Source organism: Rhineura floridana, chromosome 5 (genome assembly GCF_030035675.1).
Source record: "Rhineura floridana isolate rRhiFlo1 chromosome 5, rRhiFlo1.hap2, whole genome shotgun sequence".
NCBI classification, from domain to species: domain Eukaryota; kingdom Metazoa; phylum Chordata; class Lepidosauria; order Squamata; family Rhineuridae; genus Rhineura; species Rhineura floridana.
This window is the reverse complement of record NC_084484.1, coordinates 125,307,809-125,335,034: the sequence shown is the minus strand read 5'-3', so window position 1 is coordinate 125,335,034 and position 27,226 is coordinate 125,307,809. Positions and strand designations below refer to the sequence as shown.

The 27,226-nt window shown below is 43.0% G+C and overlaps 1 long non-coding RNA gene across 1 annotated transcript; it reads left to right on the top strand.

Annotated features, from left to right (window-relative positions):
- Positions 1-498: 498 nt before the first annotated feature.
- Positions 499-19,143, top strand: LOC133385923 (uncharacterized). The gene is made up of 3 exons (XR_009763020.1): positions 499-578; positions 6,877-7,068; positions 18,914-19,143. It is a non-coding gene; the product is annotated as an uncharacterized LOC133385923 (long non-coding RNA).
- Positions 19,144-27,226: the final 8,083 nt, after the last annotated feature.

Genomic DNA, 27,226 nt, shown 5'->3' with positions numbered 1-27,226 from the left:
CAGAATTAACCCTGGAGATACACCATGGTAATGAACAAAAAAAGAGAGCCTCTGGGCAAATGCAGAATGTCTCTCCTTCACCACTAAAGAATTAATCTGGCTTCCAGAAAAGCTTGATCCAGCAGTGTTAGAAATAAACTATTTAAAATAAATCTATTTTGAATCATTGCCAGAGATTTCTGGATTTTCAAATGAGAGAGATCTGAGGATTTGTTTGTTTATTTGTTGTCACAAAGAAATATACACATGGGACATCTTGCTTTTAGGTATGTTTAGGCATGCAGCTACTTACTGTTCTTTTTGAGTGGCTAACAATACACATATTTAACAGGAAGTAGGCTCAATTGAGCTTATTCCCAGGTAAGTAGCTACAGGATTGCAGGCTGAAGATAATTGCTTTTCCGCCTGAAGTGTGTAGTCAAGTTTTGGTGAGATAGTCTATGGAAGAGCTCAAAGAGAGCAAGACAAATCAGACTTGCTTCAAATATATATACTTGTCACATAATAACAAGAAATTTAGTAGGGAGGGAGAGAAGCCAAACTCTTTCTATGTTTTCTTTCTATGTTTTCCTTATCAGGTCAGTTTGCCATGGGCGTGGGCGTGGGGGTGGGGGTGGGGTGTGTGGGTGTGTGGGTGTGTGGGTGGGGGTGGGTGTTATCAATTAACATTATAAGAAGGAGCTGTGCCTGTAAGACACAGTGCAGGTATATAATAAATAGTTTGAAACTGACCAAATCCCACAATACCTTTTTAGGTTCTCTAAGGAATGCAAATGTCAAGTCCATCAAATGCACTGCCCAGAACTGTTTGGTCATATTTGCATAAGTTCTAGGTTTTCTTTGCTTTGTGTTTTTCCTTCCTTCTCCCCCCCCCTTTACCCAGCTGCACTTGGTAATGAACCTGACAACATTAAAAAGTCACTAGAAGTAACCCAGCTGCCTCAAAGTGAGTTCATAGGGAGAGCGACTTTGTAGCTTCTCTCAGTCAGACCATTAATTGCACATAATGAGGCATTTAGTGACAGAGGGATGGTTGATGAGCCTTAGCTGAAATAACAACAGTTTGCCAGGAGCTGCATTTTCACTGTCAAGAAGAAAGTATCAGAGTCTTGACAATAACGATGAAAGGAATGGGCTGCTGAGTCATAGGGCAGGATGCTAACCTATTAGGACAAGTGCTGCTTCATACATCACTGAGCATGAGCCTGGGGCTTCTTTTAGGGTGCTGCTGCTCCATGGTGCTGCTCTATGGAGACTGGCTGTACTGAGTCTACAGGGAGACTAAGGCTGTAATCCAGTACATATCTACTCAGAAGTAAGCTCCACTGGGCTCAACAGGACTTACTCCCAGGTAAGTGTGTATTAGATTGCAGCCTTAGTTACTCCAGTAGAGAGAAAGCTATTCAAGCTGATGTCTCCATTCTCAGTGGCTTGGAACACTATTTGTAGAATAAGAGAAGCTAACCACATGTTGTTCTATTTCATATATATATTAAACAGCAGAATCCAGACCCTTAGTTGCCAATACTAGCCTTCATGAGAGAAAGCTTGCTTTCCTATACATAGCCTACAAGGGCAGAAAAGAACAAAGAATATTGAAGTATGTCGCCTTGCCATGGTTATCGCTGCATCCTAGTAACATCCAGCTTTGACAACTATAAGGTGTTGTATATGAGCTGCCTTTGAAGACTTCTTGGAAACTTCACTTGGTTCAAACTTCTGCAGCATCGCTGCTGGAGACAATTCAAGGTGCCAGCATTGACCTATAAAGTTCTATATGGGTTGGGACCAAGGGCCCTTCAGACTAAGGTTGCCAGGTTCAGGGCCTGAGACTGATCCTGTATCTTTAGGAGAAGAGAAGGTCAGCCAAGTGCAGGTATTCTTGCAACCCTGTAATGGGAAAAACCACAAGGTGGAATTCTCCCTTCCCCCTGCACAACTTTTAAAGATACAGAAGACATCTTAGAGGCTGCGCCTGGCAACCTCCACATACTGAGGTTAAGCAGATGGTAGGAAGGGCCTTTTCAGTGGTGACACCTCATCCTTGGAATGCTCTTCCTAGATCTGCGTTCCTGGTGCTTACTCTTCTGTATTCAGTGTCAGATAAAATTGTTTGTATTTGCCCAGACTTTTTAACCGTATTGTTTTTCTGACTGTTGCTTTTGGATTTTTAAGCTTTTATCTGCAGCTGTATCACTGTTCAGTTTTAATGTTGTTGCTGTTTTTATCATTGGTTGTGCTTATTGGTGGTTCTGTTGTTTTAGTGCTTTAACCCATCTCAAACAGCCTCTTGAAGAGGTGGGATATAAAAATATAGGTGTTGATGATGAACTGCCTTCAAGTTGATTCCGACTTAAGGCGACCCTATGAATAGCGTTTTCATGGTAAGCGGTATTCAGAGGTAGTTTACTATTGCCTTCCTCTGAGGCTGAGAGGCAGTGACTGGCCCAAGGTCACCCAGTGAGCTTCATGGCTGTGTTGGAATTCGAACTCTGGTCTCCAAGATCATAGTCCAACACTCTAACCACTATGCAACACCCCCCCAAAAAATATGAGACCACAGTTAATCCTCTTGTTCATAGTCAAGAGCAACCACTTCTGAGATTTTGAAACAGATGTGTCCAATTCTCTACACGTGTGCTCTTCCCACTTGATCAAGCTAACATGCATTTTGTATTCAGGTATACATACCCCCAAGAACAAACAGTAAAGTGAGAATTAACGCCCCTTATATTTTGAAACCTCCCAAGGGTATCTTCAGGATAAAACCCATTACTAATTCCAAGTGCTATACTAAGTGCATAAATGGATTTGAAATTGTTCGCATTAAAGCCCATAATTCTCATGTCAGAGAGAAGTCTGTGGTAAAATAAGTGCCTGAATGTATTTTGAAACATTTAGCCTTGCACCCAAGCAAATGAGTACATATTTGGGCTGTTTACACATATTAGTTCTCTGCTTACCTAGACCTGCAAATCTGCCTGAAGTGAAGCATTTTCGCTGTTGGCACTGAATCAGAACTACATCTTAAAAACAAAACCTACATAAAACAAAACTGCATAAAATATGCTCTAGGTCAGCCTTCCTCAACCTGGTTCCTTCCAGATGTTTTGGACTACAGCTCCTCCCATTAGTTCTAGGTAGCATGCCAACTGGGGCTGGTGGAAATGATAGTTTAAAACACCTGGAAGGCTGCCCTAGAGAAAAGACATACTCTAGCTCTTTTCTAGCAATAGAAAATGTCCATTCTGAAGAAAGGGAAGAATTTTTCAGGTAAAATTCATCTGTACACTTGGCCTGTGGGAAATCTGAAGGATCAGTCCCAGTGCTGGTTAGCCAGCTTCTTAGATGCAGAGAGACATCAGTCTCTAAGGACTTGGGGAACATCAAGTGTTCAATAGGTTGGGAAACTGAATAAAAGAAAATGTGCAGCACAACACAACTTAATTGTCTTATGAATGGGATTGCAGAGCCAAAGAACAGCATATTCTGGCCCTCTAGGGGACCAAGGGTCAGTAGGGGGCTGCTCCCTCTGCCTCGCAGGAAGACCATCATGACAAGGGGGAGACCACCCCAGCCCCATCCATCAGCCAAAGAAGGTGCAGCTGCAGGAGCTCGCTCCCCAACCCTGGAGAAAACACTGCTCCACCTGCCTGTTGCCCTGGAACGCAAAACCCAGAAGCAAGGGGAAAGGATGCTCTGACCCCATCCATTAGCCAAAGGAACAAGAGTCACCAACTGCTGCTTAAGTGAAAACACAAGCAAGGGAACTCAGCCTGGCCTGAATTGGGTAGAAATGCTCACGGGCTAGTACTTAGTTCTGGCCTTGAAGAACAGTTGAGGTTTTCCCTCAGTCTTATTCTTCTGCTCCTGTTCCCTTTTGTGTCTTGACTTTTCATCTGTAAGCCTGATGGTAGGGCCTGTTTTTCTTTTTATTATTGATATAAGCAGCTTTGGGAGTTGACAATTGTCTGAAAAGCAAGATAAAAATATATGAAGCAAGTATACAAGAGGACCAGGAAGGGAGATGGTGAGTACTTCTCAGGCCCTAGTAGAGCATCCTTTACCCAGTGGGGATATGATTAGAGCTACCAGGAGAGATAGAGCTAAGTCTTATCAACATCTTGATGAGACCATATCCAAAATACCCAGGTGACAGCTCCCAGCAGTTTCATATAGATGTCCACCACAGTGTTCAACAAGATAGAAATATATGGTACAAGTGCCATGGAGCTGAGGCAGAAGTCTGCCAATGCTTCTCTCTAGAATTAACCCTGCAGTAGGAATGGAACCTCTGCAACACAGTGCCCCCAATTCCCAGCCCACAGAGCTGCTGCAGAATGGCACCATGGTCAAAGATGTTGGATGTTGCTGAGTGATCAAGGCGAACCAACAAGACAAAACTCCTCCTGTCACTCCCCCAATAAAGGCAACCAAGGCTGTTTTTGTGCTGAATCCAGGCTTGAAGCCAGACTGAAGTGGGTCTAGATAATCTGCGTCATCTAAGTATGTCTGCAGCTGGTCAGCTGCACTTTCTCAAGCACTGATGGTGAATCTCATTTGCTGATGAGAAAAGTACATAAAGCACAGAGCAGCCAAGAGCTCTCAACTCCTAAAAGCCAAGCACATAGAAACTCTCTCAATAAACATCCTGGCCAAATTTGGCTTACAGCAGGAACCTGTTGTGTTTATTCATTAGCTTCTGCAGCTCCACCAGTGTATACAAAGAAAACTAGAATATTTTGGTTGGCAACACTGAATCCCATTACATAACTCATATAAGCAGTTGGAATGGATAGCAGACCAGGAAACTGCAAAAGAAGTTAGTGTGAAAGAAGGGGAAGGGCTGTGGCTCGGTGACAGAACACATGCTTTGCATGCATAAGGTCCCAGGTCCTATCCCTATCATCTCCCGGTTGGGTGGGACAGACCCCTGTCTGAAACTCTGCATAGCTGCTCCCAGTCAGTATAGACCAGCCTTTCCTAACCAGTGTGCCTCCAGATGTTGTTGGACCACAACTCCCATCAGCCTCAGCCAGCACTTCCAATGGTCAGGAAAGATGGGAATTGTGGTCCAACAACATTTGGAGGCACAATGGTTGGGAAAGGCTGGTATAGACAATACCAAGCTAGATAGACCAATGATTGACTCAATACAAGGGAGTTTCCTATGTTCCTAAACTAGGTGCCATCTAAGGTACAGTTGTTTGAAAGGCATGCATATTTTTAGAGGGCCTTCTTACAAGCTAGCCACCTGAAGCTGGCAAATGGATCTAGATTTCATTTGTCCACTTTCTAAGCACATCTGGTTGGTGTCAGCTGGTTGATACTTTGAGACATCTGGGTTGGTGGACAGCTCACTGATTTGCCAGCAAATCACATTCCACATTTTGAGGGCTTGGTGGTATCTGCAATACTCATTATCACAATGGAACAATACACTTCTAAACAGCTGTTCTTCTCCACACCCTGAAGGCAGTTGCTCAGCCTGAATGCAATCATCTGCTTTGGCACCACTCACTGTATTACCAGAGTTGCTCCAACTGCCATACAAGGTCCTACTGAAAACCTCCAAGCCCAGATGCCTGGAAGCAACTGAAAGCTGCAGCTGTGAGGTGCTACAGAGATGCATTCACATTAGCTTCATAGCTTACAGATCTTTTTTTTTTTTTTAAGGATCAGAATTATACAAAGGTAAAGGTTGGATAATGGAGGTAGATCATATCAGCTTACGGGGCCTTACCAAATCAACTAGTAAGACTAAATTGCCTTCCATTAAAAATGTCACCAAATGTTGATTTTATCATGATGCTCATTCCTCATACTGGTCTGTGATTCTGCCTCTCCCATCCTTCCAGCTTGTGAGTTCTGCCTCTCAGTTCAATTATTTTTCATCTCACCCAGATGTTGCTAGACTACAACTTCCACCATCCCTGACCATTGGCCATACTGGCTGAGCTATCGGGCATTGCAGCACATCTTCAAGGACACATGTTCCCATATCCTCATATTTAGGTGTAAATAGGCCTCAAAAATGAAGCTCAGGAGTATTGTTTAGGAATTTAGATTATGAGTGATCATTCCTTGGGAATACTTCTGTATCTGGCCATAACTCACTAGTTTTTCACACCATGGATATTGCTGTGCCTCTAAACAATTGACCTATGTTAACACTATTGTAATTATTAAGATGGTATAAAAAAAGTCATATGCATTCTTAAAAACACACTCCTTTTTCCATTAAGACACAATTCTATTTTTACACACATACACAAAAATTCTGTTCAAACTTTCCTAAGAATAAGGGCCACTGACATAGATATAAGAAAATAAGAAGATCCATACTGAATCAGTCCAAAGACCCATCTAGTCCAGCATTCTTTTCTCACAATGACCAGCCAGATCCCTATGGGAAGCCCACAAGCAGGATCTGAGTGCAATGGAATTCTCTCCACTTGTGGTGCTCAGCAACTGGCATACTGAGGTATAGATACTGACTGTAAGAGTGGAGGCAGAACATAATGGCTAGTGACCCTTGATTGCATGCATAGGATTGCACTCTAAAACTTGAATATATCTAAGAGGAGCCTGTGAATCATAGGTTGGCATCTCATCATCTGCAGTGGCAACTATTAAACAATTTCTTCAGTATGTTTAAAAATAGGTTGGTCATTTATACCAATGATAAAAAAGTTTTTAAAATCCTAATATTTTACGTGCTAGCATTTTGAAGTGAAATGTAAGTTCTGGCATTTATGACTCCTGCTAATATCACTAATTAACAGATGCTGTCCCCTAATCCCAGACACATGAGATTCCTCATTTGTAAGGGAAATATGCTTGCAGATGCTCTGAGGCACTCTCCTCTCCATCTAGCCTGCAGGTGCAAAGATAAACAACATCAACAAATACATGCTCTGGGAGACTCAGTTTTTTTAGGGCCTGAATCCAGTTTCCAAAAACAGATTCAGGTGTCTAAGGCCTGCAGAAATGAAACACAGATTGCACAATCCTATATGTGTCTACTCAACAGCAAGTTCCATTGAACTGGATGGGGCTTACTTCCTGGTAAGTGAACATGCAGCCACACTGAATTCAATAGTGCTAATATCTGAATAGGCATGGTTAGGCTTGCTCCTTACAGAGTACAGTAATCCAGACTACAGGAAGCCAGCGAAATTTATGCCAGGATAAATTATGCTAGTATATTTTATTCCTACTCCAAATTCCATTCAGTAGCGGGGCTACTGCCGGCTGAGCCAGGAGGGAAAACAAGCCTTTAAAATAGAGTTGGACTTACACTACCACTTTCTGCCAGTGTCACTTCAGCTAGGTTCTAGGCCACATGACCAAGCTGAATGGAGTTGGAACAGGGGTAACTTTCCCCTGCCTGTCTCACCAAGCACCTATCACTCCCCCAGAACACCCCTTTTTCAGGATTTACCCTGCCCTCAGCTTAGCTGGCTGAACTAGCTGAGCCCCTGCTGAGGCTCAGGATGGAGAACGTATGCTAGTGTATCTCCAGGTGAGCTGGAATGAGAGACCTGAGCCAAGGTTCAGCCAGAGATCCGTCTATTCCAAACTCCGTTCATCCTGGTGGATCTTGGGCTTGGATTGCTCCCTTAGTCAGTTTCTTACCTTGTAGGTAAGGCCTGATCACATCAATCAGCTGCAGAGTGGCTTTAAAACACCTGAGCAATGTAGGGTAGGTGCACTCCCAACAATAGTTCTATCCTAACTATATAGAATGAGATCTGTACTCCATATCCACTCCACACATTTGAACCATGTGGCTTCCCCCAAAGAATGCTGGGAACTTTAGCTTGTTAAGGGTTCTTGGAATTACAGTTTCCAGGATTCTTTGGGGGAAGCCACAATGTATGGTGTGGATGTGATCATAGTGTCTGTAGGATAACAAATACTAGCATGAGATTGCTGTTCTTTAGCGTGGTAATGTTGCTGCTGTTATGTGCCTTCAAGTCGACTATGATTTATGGCGATCCTATGAATCAGTGAACTCCAACAGCATCTGTTATAAACCTTCCTGTTCAGACCTTGTAAGTTCAGGTATGTGGCTTCCTTTATGTATGGAATCAATCCATCTCTTGTTTGGCCTTCCTCTTTTTCTACTCCCTTCTGTTTTTCCCAGCATTATTGTCTGTTCTACTGAATCATGTCTTCTCATGATGTATCCAAAGTATGATAACCTCAGTTTCATCATTTTAGCTTCTAATGATAGTTCTGGTTTAATTTGTTCTAACACCCAATTATCTGTCTATTTCGCAGTCCATGGTATGCACAAACCTCTCCTCCAACACCACATTTCAAATGAGTTTATTTTTCTCTTATCCGCTTTTTTCACTGTCCAACTTTCACATCCATACATAGAGATTGGGAATACCATGGTCCGAATGATCCTGACTTTAGTGTTTAGTGATACATCTTTGCATTTGATGACCTTTTCTAGATCTCTCACAGCTGCCCTCCCCAGTCCTAGCCTTCTTCTGATTTCTTGACTATTGTCTCCATTTTGGTTAATGACTGTGCCAAGGTATTGATAATCCTTGACAAGGTCAATGTCAACTGTAAAGTTACATAAATCTTCTGTTGTCATTACTTTAGTCTTTTTGACGTTCAGCTGTAGTCCTGCTTTTGTGCTTTCCTCTTTCATCAGCATTCATTTTAAATCATTACTGGTTTCTGCTAGTAGTATGGTTTTGTCTGCATATCTTAAATTATTTATATTTCTCCCTCCAATTTTCACACCTCCTTCATCTTGGTCCAATCATTATATGTTCAGATCCCGAGTTCTCCAATCAGAAATATATTGCTTAAAGATACTTTTGGGGTTTATGGGATAAAACAACTATGTGGTTCTATCTCTAGCAGAATTAATTTGTTACATTTTTATACCGCCCCACTAGTATAGCTCTCTGGGTGGTGTACAACAAAAATACAAATATATACCATAGGATCCCATAATAATACAACAAAAACATATATAAAAGAATAAGAAATCTAAGATCAATTACAGCAAATTTTAAAACTAAGTTAAAAATTAGATTAAAACGCCTTAGAAAAGAGGAAGGTCTTAACTTGGCGCCGAAAAGATAGCAACGTCGGCACCAAGTGCACCTCATCGGGAAGACTATTCCACAGTTCGGGGGCCACCACTGAGAAGGCTCTAGTTCTTGTTACCACCCTCCGAGCTTCTCTATGAGTCGGAACTCGGAGGAGGGCCTTCAATGTAGAACGCAGTGTACGGGCAGGTTCATATTGGGAGAGGCATTCCCGCAGGTATTGTGGTCCCGCACCGTATAAGGCTTTATAGGTTAAAACCAACACTTTGAATCTGGCCCGGAAACATATTGGTAGCCAGTGCAAGCGAGCCAGGACAGGTGTTATGTGGTCAGACCGCTTGGTCCCCGTTATCAATCTGGCAGCCGCATTTTGCACTAGCTGTAGCTTCCGAACTGTCTTCAAAGGCAGCCCTACGTAGAGCGCATTGCAGTAATCCAATCGCGAGGTTACCAGAGCATGTACAACTGATGTGAGGTCCTCCCTGCTCAGATAGGGACGTAGCTGGGCTACCAACCAAAGTTGGTAGAACGCGTTCCGGGCCACCAAGACTACTTGAGCCTCAAGTGACAGGGAAGGATCTAAAAAGACTCCCAGACTACGAACCCGCTCCTTTAGGGGGAGTGTAACCCCGTCCAGGACAGGGTGTATATCCACCATCTGATCAGAGAAACCACCCACCAACAGCATCTCAGTCTTGTCTGGATTTAGCCTCAGTTTGCTAGCTCTCATCCAGTCCATTATCGCGGCCAGACAACGGTTCAGCACATTGACAGCCTCACCTTAAGAAGATGAAAAGGAGAAGTAGAGCTGCGTGTCAGAGTACTGATGGCAACACACTCCAAAACTCCAAAACTCCTGATGACCGCACCCAACGGCTTCATGTAGATGTTAAAAAGAACTGACCCCTGCCGGACTCCACATTGGAGAACCCACGGTGTCGAGCAATGTTCCCCAAGCACTACCTTCTGGAGACGACCCGCCAAGTAGGAGCGGACCCACTGCCAAGCAGTACCTCCAACTCCCAACTCCGCGAGCCTCTCCAGAAGGATACCATGGTCGATGGTATCAAAAGCCGCTGAGAGATCAAGGAGAATCAACAGAGTTACACTCCCTCTGTCTCTCTCCCGACATAGGTCGTCATACAGGGCGACCAAGGCTGTCTCGGTGCCGAAACCGGGCCTAAAACCTGATTGAAATGGATCTAGATAATCGGTTTCATCCAATAGCGCCTGGAGCTGGCCAGCAACCACTTGTTCCAAGATCTTGCCCAGGAATGGAACATTCGCTACTGGTCTGTAGCTGTTGAGATTTTCTGGGTCCAAGGAAGGTTTTTTCAGAAGTGGTCTCACTGCCGCCTCTTTCAGACAGCCAGGGACCACTCCCTCTCGTAAAGAGGCATTTATCACTTCCCTGGCCCAGCCAGCTGTTCCATCCCTGCTAGATTTTATTAGCCAAGAGGGGCAAGGATCTAGTACCGAAGTGGTTGCACGTACCTGTCCAAGCACTTTGTCCATGTCCTCGAGCTGAACCAACTGAAACTCATCCAATAAAACATGACAAGACCGCGCTCCTGACGCCTCATTAGGATCAGCTGCTATAAACTGGGAGTCTAAGTCCCGGCGGATGCATAAGATCTTATTCTGGAAGTGTCCAGCAAGCTCATTACAGTGGGCCACCGATGACCCTACCATGTCCTGAGGGCCAGAATGAAGTAACCCTCGGACAACTCTGAAAAGCTCCGCTGGGTGGCAAAGAGATGACTTAATAGTGGCAGCAAAATGTTGTTTTTTTGCCACCCTCACCGCTCCTAAGTACTGCTTAGTGGAAGCACTTACCAGCGCATAATTGCATCCGTCAGGAGTTCGCCTCCACCTCCGCTTGAGCCATCTCCTATCTTGTTTCATCGCTCTCAGCTCTGGAGTGTACCATGGAGCTGTATGAGCTCTACACAGGAGAGGGCGTGCAGGAGCAATCATGTCAACAGCCCGGGTCCTCTCCGCATTCCACAGTTCGACCAGGCCTTCGACAGGAGCACCAGTCTTATCAGCCGGAAAATCCCCCAGAGCCCTTTGAAAACCTTCAGGATTCATTAGTCTCTGTGGGCGGACCAATTTAATAGGTCCCCCACCCTTCCAGAGGGGAAAAGCCACTGTAAGTCTAAACTTCAGCAAGCGGTGATCTGTCCATGACAAAGGGAGAGATGTAAAACTCCCCACATCCAGATCACCATCTCCATGTCCAGTAGCAAAAATAAGATCTAGAGTATGCCCCGACACATGTGTTGGGCCACTAACATATTGGGACAGCCCCGTGGTTGTCATGGAAGCCATGAAGTCCTGAGCCGCCCCGGATAAAGTAGCCTCGGCATGGATGTTGACATCCCCCAGTACCAATAGTCTAGGGGATCTCAGCAATACCTCCGAGACCACTTCCGTCAGCTCAGTTAGGGAAGCCGTTGAGCAGCAAGGTGGAGGGAGGCTTTATTATGTACCGATCTGGCATTTAAAAGCAGCAACTGGAGATCCAAGAGTTGGCTGAGAGGACAACCAACAACCCTGCGGGTGTGAGAAGGACCGGAACAAGGCACAGCCACTACATGTCTGGGCCGCGTTCCCCTTACCTGGCACGTCCTTCGCACAACGCCATACCTCCCTCTGCTCGTCACTACACTAATTGGGGTCCCCTCAAGTCCCCCCGATTGGTGAAAAAGCCTCTTTCCTAGGCACATAATAAAACTTATATACAAACACACGTACTCACTCACATCAAACACACTCACATATACACACCAACATTCATTCAAAACCAAACACACCAACACAATCCCACACTCTATACAGGCAGGCACCAACGCCAGAGCCTCACTTTGCCCAACAAAAGAACCTCGTCGTCTGATGATATTAAATGTTAGAGATGTATCAAATAGTCTCTACAGAGCAAACAACGTCGTCGCTGAATGGAGGTACCAAGCGCAGCAAGGAGCGCAGGCCGCAGCGGCAGCAACGAGGCTGCAGGGATGAACACAGGCCACAGCGAGGAACACAGGCCACAGAATAAAATGACAAAAACGCAATGAGCAATAACCAGTCCCACTCTCCACCCACTGTCGTGACTCACACAGTTCAGCAAAATAAAGCAATCATGTTTTCTCCAGTAAAGTATATAAAAATAGTTTACTCACGAACACTTCATATATACAGTGATATTAGGCACATCTTAGGAAATCAGAAAGAACAAATGGAGGTTACTTTCAGTCCATAGTTTTCAGCACCATCCCTGTTTGCTCCATGTGGCAATAGAGAATTCAAACTGCAGCACAGCAAGAAGGAGGAAGGGGAGGAGAAAAACAACAATCAAACAGGAAACTACATCACAGCAAACTATAAAGTTTTCCTGAGTCTGGCTAGAGATAGCACTTCTCCCTTTACCTGTACTGAATCATGTCTAATCCTGCCACCGCACATCTTAAGCCGGCTGTGTTTTGAACCATTTGCTTCTTATAAAACAGTCACAAGCCACATAGTGAATTGCTGAGGCCATACAGTCATTCAGTCACAACTGCTGAATTTCTAGATCTATATAGTATGTACTAGCCACTAAAAAGAAAAATTGGACAAAAAGAAAAACATAGCAAACTGTTGGTCTTATGTGTTTCTTGGTGTAACTTTTGGAGGTGTGGTACCAATACTTGTACTGCTTTAAGATATTGATCCAAGTATGCAGTATACTGGAGATGTCTACATTCAAGCTTCCCATACACCTAGTTTAATTATTTTAGATCCTTTCCAGAAGACAAAAAAAAATTGTATCTCAGATATAATTGATCAAACTCCAGTCCAGCATTACTAGACCAAGTTCTTGTCACAACATGATGGCCAGGGCATAGTTTTGCTGTAGCATGGACAGCTATGGGAGTGACTATAGCTCAGTAGCAGAGTACACATTTTACATACGGAAGGTACCAGGTTCATTCCAACATCAAATAAGAGTTGATAGACTTCTTCTTGAGACTCTGAAGATCTGCTGCCAGTTAAATAGATGATTCCAGGCTAGATGGACAAATGGTCTAGTCTAGTATAAGGCAGTTACTTATGTCCCTGTGTACTGAGGAGGTGGTGGAAATCACCAGTTTATAATCAAATGATTACCATGCAAGAGATATAAAAAATTCTGGCACATCTGCAAAGAGGTTTTGAAAGGGTTCTGAAGTTCATCTGATGCACTTAGGAATCCTGCAGTGAATATATACATATGTACACAGATGATGTGCCGATTGCTCCTCTGCTCCTAAGAGTTCATACCACAAACTAGGTTTCTCCCTCTGCCATACAGCTTACATTTCTGTCTTTCCAATTTGGAATTTAGAGGCAATACCTTCTTTATAAAGAGGTATTTCCTATATACTTTCCAAATATTCTGTTCAGTGTTGCTATAACAGTGCAAGAATAACACAGAATGTTATGTAGAGGAGCCCATAGACTACGGGTTATATCCAATGGTTGCTTTGCACTAGCAGAAGGATGCATTCCTCTCTCTGTGCCATATTGCACACTAATCCAGAAGGTCCACCAGTCAGGAGTGGATTTAGGGGGGGTGGGCTCAGGGGGGCTACAGTGGGTAGGGTAGGGAGAGTGGCAAAAATTGAGTGCTACATCTTATGCGACCATAAGTGCTTTCTGCTACTGCAAACCCATCACTGGATACAAACCAACATTACTAACAGCAAGGAACATGCCCCATATGTTCAACTTTTCATGTTCCACCTCATCCACCAGCATAGTCCAGGGATCATATTGATTTATTGCAGCATAAAATGTGGAGGGCTGGTTTTGAAGCCTACCAAGGGCCTTAGCACCTCAAACTGTGAGGTGTCTGCTTTTGCAAACTAGCTTTTCCCTTAAATAGCACATTTGGATTTTATAGATGTACAGAGTCAAAAGTATAAATCCAAATGAGTTTACTTGGGAAGGGTTGGATTCCATGATTAATAATATAAATTTTAGTGTGGGAGAAAACCTATGCATACTGATTTCTGACATTATTTGTGGGAGAGTTCGCATATAAATATATATTACAACCCTGAAGGGATTTTTATTTATTTATTTATTTATTTATATCCCACCCTTCCTCCCAGCAGAAGCCCAGGGTGGCAAACAGAAATGCCAGAAACACCCCAAAACATCACAAAAACAGACCTCAAAATATATTAAAACAAAACAATGTCAAAAACATTTTTTTAAAACCCTTAAAAACATATTTAAAACATAAAAAGGGTTAAAAACATATTATTTTTTTTAAAAAAAACTATTAACAAGCGATTCTAACAGACACAGACTGGGATGTGATGTTGCTTAAGAAGGTGGATTTCCTTTGTGAATCACCAGCAACGGGAGAAGTTGTATTAATGGCAATTAGTATTACCATTCAGGTGTTTCTCTTAAGAACAGGATGCTACACTTACTGTTCTGGCATAATTCCATCTTTGACCATTCTGCTGGGTGAATGGGTCTCTGCCATTGTTGCAAATATTGCTGTTCGTTCCCCTTGGTAGGCATTTTCTGATATACCACCAAGAACGAGAAGTCAGCCAGTCGAGGGTTCAACCCAAGTTTATTCTGCAGAATGGAGACATACTCACACACTAATGTGCAAAAGTGAGCTGCCTGCATTTTACAAAGCAGGCCCTCCTTTTATACCTTATCTCAGCAATGCTCTATGTGCCAATAGAAACTTACAAACAGCTCAAGCAGTTGTAACAAAGAAAACTAAACTTAAAGACGGGTCATCGCTTTGTGGCTATTTGCCAGTTACATCTACATAGACAAGATAAACCAGAACTCCCAGCTAGTTTCTTTGTTCTTATTTTAGTACATTGCGCTTAGTCCTAGTACATTGCAATTAGTCCCTTGAAGCTTCTCTGACCTTTGATATGGCTGTCTATACTTTGGTTTAGCTTTGCACATCTTAATTATAATACAATCTAGATTTTCTCAACACCATGGGTGTCTATTTTGTGGGTGAGTGAGTACACACACACACAGGGGGCTACTACCGCTGCTTGCTTCACTCGCCAACCCCACCTACTGTCACCAAAGCCCTCCCTCCACCCCCACAGGGGTTGCCAGCCCACCCCCACCCCCCCACCCTCTATATGTGTTTGTTTTGCTAAATTATTTTAAAGGTACAGAAGACCTCTTGGAGGCTGGGCCTGGAAACCAAGAGGTCTTCTGTATCTTTAAAAGTTGTGCAGGGGGAAGGGAGAATTCCACCTTGTGATTTTTCCCATTACAGTGTTGCAAGAACACCTGCACTTGGCTAACTTTCTCTTCTCCTAAAGATACAGGATCAGTCTCAGGCCCTGAGCCTGGCAACCCTACTCCAGACCTGTCTTAACTCTTTTTGTCCCATTCAGGGTTCAAGACCAGAAATAACCCTGGCTTGAGGAAAACCAACCAGGGAGGTGTTTCCAGAGAAGAATCTGCAGGTGTGGACAGAGGAGTGGGAAGAATGCCTTCTTCCCTTTGTGGAGGATAAGCCTACCCGTGGTTGCTAGGCACAATGGCTATATCTTGCCTCCACTCTCAGACGCAGTATGCCTATGAATATACTGCCTTCAAGTTGATTCCGACTTATGGCGACCTTATGAATAGGGTTTTCATGAGGCTGAGAGGCAGTGACTGGCCCAAGGTCACCCAGTGAGCTTCATGGCTGCGTGGGGATTCAAACCCTGGTCTCCCAGGTCATAGTCCAACACCTTAACCACTACACCACACTGGCTCAGTTGCTGGGAATCACAGGTGGGGAGAGTGCTGCTGAGCTCTGGTCCTGGCAGCAGGTTTCCCATAGGCATCTGGTTGGCCACTGTGGGAACAGCATGCTGGACTAGATGGGCCATTGGCCTGATCCAGCAGGGGTCTTTTTATGCTCATCCATGAGTAAATTTACATCTACAAATGCCCCTCTGTCCCCACATTTCTGTTAACCTGGCAAATGCAGGTTTGGAAAGTCTCATTTGCTGGTGTAACATATAGTTCTTTCCTCTGTTACCAGGATTAACGGGAAAGGGAGAGCTCTGAAACATCAGCTTTGGAGTACAAATGAGTCAGGGATGGGAACCTGTGGCCATCTAGATGTTGTAGAACTCCAATTCCCATCATTCCTGACCATTGGAAATGCTGGCTGGGGCTGATGGGAGTGGAATCCAAGAACATGTGAAGGGCCACAGATTCGCCATCCCTGATGTGGACAATACTAAGCTAGATTGGCCAATGGTTTGACTCAGTATAAGGCAGCTATAAGGTGGTAGAATTAGTTTAACAGAACAATGGACACATAGTCTCAAAATGCAAACACTGGTATTAAACTCCCTCGAAGCGTGCTTTTTTTTTGTGGCACTGGTTTATATGTAATTTTGTTAGATTGTGCAGTGCTTGGAATGAACTAGTTCAGTTTGGTTTAACCGGTTTGCTGATTTGGTTCAAAACCCTCTGAACTACACTTGAAGGTAGTTCCCATAATTGCCACATTAACTGAATGTGAATTACGTTAATTTTGGAGGGAGAATTCTAGTTCATTTTCAAATTCTTTCTCTTACGTTTTTGTTTCGTACTCTTTAGACCCTTTGGGCCTTGAAGCTTAAAGATCATAATTGTTGGGAAAATAAATTGTTTGTGTGTTTTGATGGTTTTTTTGTTGTTATTTTATATCAGTACTTCAGCACAGCAGCTTATAACATTCTGTATATTGATTTTTATTTATTTATTTATGCATGCATGCATGCATGCCTGCCTGCCTGCCAAGGATCATTTGGATGAACTGGAATGAAATTGGGAACTCAGTGTGAACCAAACTAGTTCATTTTTAAAGGGACAAACATAAACTGGAATTAGCTTCTTTATGGACATGCTGAACTAGAACTAGTTCCTTTATAAAATGAACTTTCCAAGCTCTGGGATTGTGTGGTGCTGAGGCCAATCAATAAGGGTATCTAAAGGAGAATTGTGCCAGGATGGTTCAGGCTACCATTGATAGCAAGTTGATAGAGGCACTGAAATCACGGAGTGGTGAATAGGGCTGGACTATAACTATTTCTGTGTTTTAGGAGCCTGGCTCCTAAACGATAATAATGAGGTCTTCAGGTGGGCCTCCTTTGGGAAGACATTTCAAAGGTGAGCAGCCACTACAGAAAAAAGTTCTCTTTGCAGTTGCCACCTGCCACACTTTGTATCTTATCATTATATTTGTGAGCAGTCTAGAGAGCAATGTTATTAAGTAGCCTTGTATAATACACAAAGTAAACAATAAATAGCATCAAAGGAATGTGATGTTCACTGGCATGAGTAGGGCCAGCCCTACCATAAGACATAGTGAGATTGCCACCTGAGGCAGCTGATTTGGAATATTGTGAAAAAACAGCACATTGCTATTTAATTTATTAATCTTGTATTTTTCCTGCCAAGGAGGTGGAGAGGTGCTTGTGGATTCTCCACTTTAGGTGCCGAAAGAATATGTTGGGTATGATGTATCTTGACGGGGGGGGGGATGTCTCAGGCAGCAAAATGTCCTAAGCCATTTCTGATAAGTAGAGAGAACAAATCAGCCTAAATGAAATATCTTTCCTCCTTTGACAGAGTAACGGACCAGAATATCTACAAGGCTCTCTCCAACTCTATGATTCCATAACTGGTTTACAGGATTAATTCACATTATTACCATATTATTTAATTTTGTTCACTTATTTTACACTGCTCAAAAGAGGTGGGAAGTGGCTTCATGACTGACACAATGGTGAGCCAGTCAGCACAGTGCAAACCTGTCCCTACCTATCCCCACCAAACCCACCTCATCACCCATCCCCTTCCTTTACCCCTTGCCAAAGCCAGCCACGCTCTCCCTTTACAGGTTACTAAAGCCACTCCCCAGCCCCAGCAGCTCTCAGAAGTCTGTCATCATGCTGTATTTGCAGCACCACCTGTTGGCAGCCAAGCAAACTGCTGTGTGATGGCATTCTTAGGCAAATCTAGAACAGGAAAAATGCAATGTGTTTCACAATGGGGTCACTACAGAAATTATGTACACATTAGGGCCGCACTCATATGGCGGGTTAGGTTCCAGACCCCCACCGAAAAGCGAAAATCACCGAAAAGTGGAACACCAGCAATAAAATGGCACCCGAAGCCCTTCTCGGAGCGTGTCATGCTGAAAAACATTGAAAAAGCGGAACAAGTGCTGTATGAATGGGGCCCTACTGTAATTGAAAACCGCCGTATTAGCGGAACACCAAGAAGCAGAACACCAAAAAGCAGGGCCCTACTGTATCTGTAAATGCTCTAAGGCAGTGAAATTCTATGTTGGGCAAAACTTATATTATGTAAACAATAATTTGTTCAACTCTGAAAGCTTGCTATTATGTCTTGGAAGGATTGGATTGATCCAACATCTGAGCTTTTTTTAAAATTCCATTTGTAGAAATGAATGCATACACTGAAGTGTGGCCATTTTTAACTGGGTTTGGCTCAACTGATTTTCATTTACAGTGTGTAGCAAAGCCATTCACTGTGGTTATCAGAACACCCTACGACCTGGTGCAAACCCAAATAGGGAGCCTACACACAGCATCTGTTACTGATCTTTCACTCACGCTTCATGAGAACAAGCAGAGATTGTTATTCTATGACAGAAGGAAGGCAATGCAAAGTGTTGCCCTTGTTTAACTCTAGGGAGGCAAATGCAAGTGCCAACTTGTGTCTTTCATCCTGGAACAAGAGATTGAACAAACAGTGTTTTTCAAATTTGCAAATCAGGCCCAGTACATATCTCTTTATTTCAACAGGCTTTGGGGACACCACTTTCCATCAGATAAAGCACTGTTTGGCTATTAGGGAGAGCCATCAACAGCTGTCGGCTGTAATTCTTCAAAGAGCTGCCCTTCAGTGTACTGAACAGAGGAAGCCAAGGAGCATCCCCAAGAAGAACAGTCTGTAATTTAATTTAAAGTTGCCTCATGCAATCTATCACACTCTCCTCTTATATGCGGATGGAAAACAATTTGAAGGGGATAAAAAGGAAGAAATAATGTTAAAATAAAATTTCTTTGATGAATCTGATACTGCTTTCATGGTGATCAATTATATTTGTTTTCACATTTAATGGGTCTCTAAATAATGAATCTGATTTTTTTAGCTAGAACCAAAACTGCAGCTCCAATTGAGGACACATAACCCTATCAGATATTATAATAATTATTGTACTTTTCTGCTTCCATAATTATTGTTTCTTTCTCTGCTTCCATTTCTTTTCTTTCTTTGTTCCAAATGAAATCACCACCCACTAATGTGGGCAGTAGGCACCAGAAAAAATAAATGGCCAGGGGATGGTGGTTAGAGGATGCAAGCACATTTAAATAACATTTTACACTTTATTTTTAAAAGTGATGTTGGAAAAGATAATTTGTATTTGTTCTTTGATGTCTTAAAGTGGTGGTTGTGGTGGTATGTATGCAGGTAAAGCATGGAACAATAATCAACACAATGGGACTATGCATTAGGGCTATGTAAACCTGGTCTCTGACCTGCCAGTAAGAGCAATTTCATTGCCAATTACACAGGAGAGAGCCTTTTCAGTGGTGACCCCCACGTTTGGAACCCATCATTACTTGTTTTTTAAAGAACTTTTTTAGTTCAGTCTGCATTTGGTTTCTGTTGCCATTGATTAATTGAGGAATCTGATATTTATAGGATTTGTTTTGTGTATTCATATATTTTTAAATCTTATCTGTAAACCACCTTATGAGGGCAATGCATCCTTAAATGGTGGGTTAGATTTTTTTAAAAAATAATAAAAGGCAGGATTTGGATTCAGGAGTGGCTTTGGAAAGCACAGTGCTTACCTTTCTGTACTGCTCACTGATTTATTACCACAACACCACTGCCCCTTGACCACTGCTATTCTACAGTTCTGTTCATTACAGCTGCCTTTCTCAACACAATGTATATGTTACATGTGGATTGTGTTAATGCATGTGAACAGATTCAGTGGTGGTGGTAGTCAGAAGCCATTGCACTGGCAGGATAAAACAGGGACAGGAAAGGAGATATAAAGACAGCATTGGGAGTGTGCAACGCTGTGCGTGAATTAATGGATAACTTTAAATATGCATTGTGTTACAGGTCCAAGGGTGCACATCAGAGAACCAAACTGGCTAGGTTTGTATGCATTTGGAATGTAGCCAAAGCCTATATTTGTACATCTTATAATGGGTGTTCTCCCATCCCATTGAAATCTGAGTGTAAAATGTGACGTGTGCCACAACCAAAAAGTCCCCATCTTTGTTTTGATCTAAGCCTCTCACCTGATTGTGACAATGTAATAAGAATGAATAAGGCTATTGGGTTGTTATGGGCTTCCTGACATTCTACACTGAACTAAGAAGTTGAGCAGAACAAAATAGTTCAGTGCTCAGCAGAATATAGGTTATTCAGTTGGTCCTGTTATCAGTTGTAAGAGTCAAATGAATAAGACTGGTGTTGACATAAGTACTTCCTTTTCTGAACAAAGAAGCATTTTCCAGTTTATTGTGTTGAGGTAACCATTTTTGTTGATGCCTGTTTGTGTTCAGCTTTTCTAGTTAGATCATAGTAATCTTCCATAATGCTAGAACCGGGCAGCGGGGCCATCCAATGAAGCTGAATTTTGGAAGACACTGCTTCAAACAAGGCATAGCTGAACTATGGAATTCAATCCCAAAGGATGTGGTGATGGCCACCAACTTTGCTTTAAAATAAGATTAGGCAGATGTGTGGAGGATAAGGGTATCCATCACTATGATCTATCTCCAGGGTCTGAAGCAGGCAGCCTTCAAATACCTGTTGCTGGGAATCACAAGTAGGGTACAGTGCTGCTGCACTCAGGTCCTGCTTGCAGGCTCCCCATAAGCCTGGCTACTGTGAGAACTGGATGCTGGACTAGACAAGTCTCTGGCCTGATCAGCAGGGCTCTCCTTGTGTTCTTATCATCACACTCCTGTTTTTCCTCTGCTGACCAGCAGCCCTGTGTCCATTTTACTTTCAGTTTGTAAGCCTGAGTATTCATCACTGCACTTTATTTTTATTTATAATTTGATTTATAACCCGCCCTTCCTCCCAGCAGGAGCCCAGGGCTCTGTCAAAATAAAAGAACTTTCAGGTAGTTCTAACTATAATTTGAACCTTATTTAAGACCCCCATATACGCTACTGAAAAGACAGTTTATATGAGGGGCTGCTCGTTTCCTCCCCCCCCTTTTAACCATATCATGCAGCAGAAGTCAAAGTTATTTATTTAGTTATTTAGTCAGGTATTTATATACTGCTTAATATTTAGAATATCGGGCAGAGTAATCCAGCTTACCAGAGGCTGGAGCCACAGGGGGAGGAAAGAAAAGATGTTTCCTTCCCCCACCCCTTTTCTCGGCGTACCAGCTGCTGCAACAGAGAGCAGTGGGAGGGAGCCAAATGAGACCTGGATATCGTGCAAGGCCCCCCCTTCGGCTGCTCCTCCAACATGCCCCCGTATTCGAACATCCCTTTTGCAGGCTTCCATTGGCTTGATGGCAAAGTTCTCTACCCCACCTCACCCTAGTCTGTATCCTTCCTTTAGGATATGGGAGTTCTCTCCCTTCCCCTAAGATACAGAATCCCACCTTCACCCAACAGCAGATTCTCTTTCTCCTGCATCCTGGGCTGGCTCCATTTTTTGCTTGTTTGTTTCCTTGGTCTCTGACTTCAGCTGACTTTAACACTCCAATTTTATACATGTCTACCCAGAACTAATTGCTGCTGAGCTTAATGGGACTTGTTCCCAAGAAAGTATGTATAGGATTGCAGCCAGTTAGTCTTGCAGTTCTTTATTGGGAAGCAATCTGATGGCTTTGCATATCAGATCTTGCCTTCCCTGCCTGTGTTTGCTTGCATGTTTGCCCCCAGGCTTATTTTTGGTCACTGGGGTACTCATTTGCAAAGATCAAACTAGAGGTTATTTCTTTGTTTCCCTATGCTGGAACTAGCCTCACCCTTTTAAATGAGTTTCAGGTAAAGAATGCTTCTGGGAGAATCAAAGCTGATAATGATCTGGATGACCTTGCCTGATGGAATTTATTTTCTCTCTCTCTTTCTCTGTTGTAAACTAGTGATTCTCCATCTCAGCATTAACAGACGTGCTAGTTTATTCTTTTCCATATTATGTGGTACAGATGCTTACATTGTTCAGTTGCTTCAGCTTTTCTTGTCCATTCTCTTTTCCATACAGTTGTATTCAGATAGCCTTCCCTGACATGTCTGTTGAAGTTTTAGCTCTCTTTACTCCAGTGGATTTCCAGAATTAGGGTAGGGTGGCTATGTATGCATCATCAAAAAAAGAGATTTGCATAAAATTTGCATATAGTAATTTATATGTATAGCTGCAAATATAGAAATAATTACTATGATTTAAATAGTCTGAATCTGTACTGGGATTGTTTTTAAGGTGCTTTGTGTTTTGTTTTTCAGATGCTTTATTTTAAAGATGTTTTTATTGTTGCTTGCTGTTTGCCACCCTGAGCTCCTTTCGGAGGAAGGGCAGGATATAAATTTGATAGATAAATTGAAATACAGAAATTCTCTTCATTCTGGGGAAGACCAGCTGACACGTGTGCCTGCTCACATTGGTGTCCACGTGTTAACTGTTGATGGGCAACTTCAGTGCTCCTGTTTTCCCTCCTTATGGTTCTTCAGCTTATCTAAACATGGCTAGACAGCCCTGACAATGAAGGACTGTCCTCTGATAGCTCTTCAAATAGAGGACTGCCTTCTGTAAAGTAGGATACATAGCCTCCCTCATTGTCAAGGTGAGACTATAATGCCAATCCATTCTCTAAAAGTTTATCCGACACTTTATAGGTTAAAGTCCCATAGCTTGGAAGATTACTTTTAAAAAGTAATAAATTACAGTTACAGTTACAGTTACATGGCCCAAAAAGTAATAATTACCGTTACAATTACAATTGCTCTTAAAGTAACTGATTACTTTACTTTTCCTCCAAAGTAATCACTACAATTACATTTCAGTTACTTTTTAAAAAAACCGCCTACAAGGTGCTGGCCTTGGCTGCTGCACATCTAAGTAGCCTAAAACAACATTAAAAATAAACAAACACATACAGAGGTAGTAGAATAATTATTTTTATTCATAAGATAGCAATGGTGGTCTCTCCGCTGGTAAGGGTGGTGGGGAGGGAGGCAGAGGCCACAGCTCAGATTTTTGCACGTCAAACCAAGTGCGACCCCCCCTCAGCCAGCCAGCATAATCTCTCTTACTTAACCATCTCCCAGACCCTGCCCTGCCACCAACTAAGGGACACTCACTCAAGCAAACATTTTCCCCTGAGATGCAAAGAAGTTAAAATACTGCAAATGCAGCACAGTAGCCAGAGAGGGTGGGAGAGACCACTTTCTGTGCCAAGTGCAAACACAGTATTCTCTCTCTCTCTCTCTCTCTCTCTCTCTCTCTCTCTCTCTCTCTCTCTCTCTCACACACACACACACACACACACACACACACACACACACACACACACACACACACACACACACACACTGTCATCTTTCACCTCCACAGTTCTTTATCTCCATTCTGCTGCCGCCTCCTTCTCCTTTATCTATGTTCTTGACCTCCAGATCCTTTTTCCCTCCACTCCATTCTTCACCACCACTATCCATTTTTTAAAACAATTGTTTTCTCCACTCCACCCCGTCTCACTCTCCACCTCCTCCCTTGTCGCCTCCTACCCACCCACAGAGCACGAGGGAAGAGCGACGCTGCACAAAAGCCCAGTTTGAGGCACATGATTTTCATCCACAAATCAGAGGAGCAGAAGACGTCCTCTGCTCCCCCCCAAAGTAATGCCCAAAAGTAATTCTGGAAACATTACAATTACTCCACAAATGTAGTAAAATTACTCTATTACAATCAAAATGTAAAGGAATTACCCACTCGTTACTCAAAAAAGCAATGAATTACAAGTAATTCGTTACTTGTAACTAGTTACTTCCAAGCTCTGTAAAGTCCATAGAGCAGTTAATGAATAAGACATTCTCCTCTGATGTGGTTGAAGGGCCATAGCTCAGTGGCAGACCATCTGCTTTGCTATGCACAAGGTCCCAGGTTAAATCTCTGGCATTTCCCAGTATGGCCGGGACAGACCCCTGTCTGAAATCCTGGAGACAATACTGAGCTAGATGGACAAATGGGCTGCCTCAGTATAAGGCAACAGCTTCTCCTCTAGCTTGATCAAAAGTAGGAGTGCCCAAGCTTTCACTTGCATTTATTTATTTAAATGTATATCCTGCCCTTCCTCCCAAAGGAGGGTGGCAAACACATAAGTGATAAAACAATACAATAAAAATAAAAATAAATATTAAAATGTGACTTTTTTCTTAATCACAGCTTGTGGTGTTGTCCATACCAACAAAATGTTATGAATTTTAACTATGGTTTGTTTGAAACAAGCCAACTTCAAACTATAGACTATGAAGCTTTTAAAAAACCATAGTTAACATTAACCACAGTTTAGGATTAAGACAGAACTAAACTGCTTAATGGAAAATAGAAACAAAGGCTTCCCAGATCTTCCTCATGAGCATCCCAGAAGGAAAGGGAGGGAGAAGTGCACAAGCCTGAGGTTTAGCTTGGTATTTGAGCTTGGCTAGTAGTGGATTTAGATGTGGAAGATGCAGATTCAAATCCCTACTTACCTATAAGGCTCATTGGCCGAGCTTGAGAAAGTCACCATCTCTCAGCCTAATTTACCTCACAGAGCTGATATGAAACAAAAATGCTCTGCTGTGATCCTTGGTGGAAGGCCAGGACACTAATGCAACAAATAATAGGTAAATGTGTGATACAATTGATATTAAGAATTAGGGCACTAACTATCCCATGAACTACCAAGTTTGGGCTTACTTAAACCAAAGATGTGGCCTACAAAGAATGAAGGCATGACTAGAGTAGACGATGTGAAATCCCTAGCTCCCCCTCTATTCGAAGACAATAGATTATTCGGCAACATCAGTTTATACATCTGAACAGTTAACATTGCCTTTCACTTCCTATATTGAAATTAAATAGATTTCAAGGTCTGGGTGGCTAAGAATCATGGGTGAGATCTTGGCTCCTCTGAAGTCCTTGGCAAATGTCCCATTTACTTCAGTAAAGCTAGCATTTCATTCCATGTTTATATGTTCATGCTGCAGACAATAAATACAAAACACTTAAACCCAGACTACTGCCACATTAGCAACAATGCAAAGGGTAGTAATTCCCCAAATCATTCCCTTCGTAAAAGCGGTAGGGCTTGGCCTTCAGCCAGATCTCCATGTTAATACTGAAGGTTTCATTACTTTATTTTGGTAAATGTATTTTCATCTGTTAGCTTAAATCTGATTCCGAGTAGTCCGCATGATTCCCACAGCTGGAGAATTTTGTGCTGTTTATCTGCTTGTTTCTTTCCAATCTAGACTAAAATCAATATGCTTGAATAAATAAAATGATTGGGCTCCTGCTGTGTTGGGGTGTGGAGTTAAGCTGAGTGACGAAAAATTAGGTAAGTCATTTTATTTCTTCTTTAAGGAAACTTAGTGCCAAAGAAATGTGCTGGATTGGATGCCAATGAGACTTTGCTCCTCTGTTTAGCTACAAAATGGAAAGCTATCAGCCATGAAGGCTGCATCTCTTAGGACAGATGGGGCGCTGCCCCACCAACTTCAATCTGCCTTCAGCCAGCCCCCACCTGCCTTCCTCCTTTCTGCCTAGGAGGTGGCACTGGCTGTCAGCTTCCTCCTGCTCCTTAGTCTCAGTGTTGCTCTTGTAGAACTCAGCTGAGAGAAGAATGGGGACAACGCTAGAATGATTGGCTCTGCCCATCATTGAAACTGACTCCACCTACTGCTGACCTCCCAACCTTCCATCCTGCTAGTCCTAATGAGCACCAGCTGACTACCAGACAGCATTTCCAGTCTAAAACTAGGGCCAGCCCAAGACATTTTGCTGACTGAGGCAAAGGATAAGATGTTGCCCCCACATCCCACCTACAGAAGCTGACAAGACTGGCAACTGAACCTTTCTTCAACACCAGTGATGAGACATTGTCTACCACTGTACTATAGGCTAGCTTAGGGAGCATAGGTTAGGCCATGTGGCACACATAGCTCTTTTCTTCAACTGGAGGGAATGAACAGAGATCAGCAGGAATAGCTAGGGGAGTCATAGCTATTTCCCACTGCCGTCCAGCCCATCCGCCCAGTGATAGGGCCAGACCTGATTTTACTCTGAGTCTCACTCCCACTCACAGTAATCATATTTAAGGGATCATAGAATCATAGAATAGTAGAGTTGGAAGAGGCCTATAAGGGCATCAAGTCCAACCTGCTGCGCAATGCAGGAATCCAAATCAAAGCATTCCCGACAGATGGCTGTCAGCTGCCTTCTGAATGCCTCCAGTGTCGGAGAGCCCACTACCTCTCTAGGTAATTGGTTCCATTGCCATATGGCTCTAACAGTTACGAAAGTTTTCCTGATGTCCAGTCGAAATCTGGCTTCCTGCAACTTGAGCACATTATTCCGTGTCCTGCACTCTGGGACGATCAAGAAGAGATCCCAGCCCTCCTCTGTGTGGCAACCTTTCATGTACTTGAAAGTGCTATCATATGTCCCCTCAGTCTTCTCTTCTCCAGGCTAAACACGCCCAGTTCTTTCAGTCTCTCCTCAAGAACTTTGTTTCCAGTCCCCTGATCATCCTTGTTGCCCTCCTCTGAACCTGTTCCTGTTTGTCTGCGTCCTTCTTGAAATGCAGAGACCAGAACTGGACTCAGTACTCAAGATGAGGCCTAACCAGTGCTGAATAGAGGGGAACTAATATTTCACATGATTTGGAAACTATACTTCTATTAATGCAGCCTAAAATAGCATTTGCCTTTTTTGCAGCCACATCGCATTGTTTGCTGATATTCAGTTTGTGATCAATGACAATTCCAAGATCAGTCTCACATGTCGTATTGCTGAGCCAAGTATCCCCCATCTTATAACTGTTCATTTGGTTTCTTTTTCCTAAGTGTAGAACTTTGCATTTATCCCTG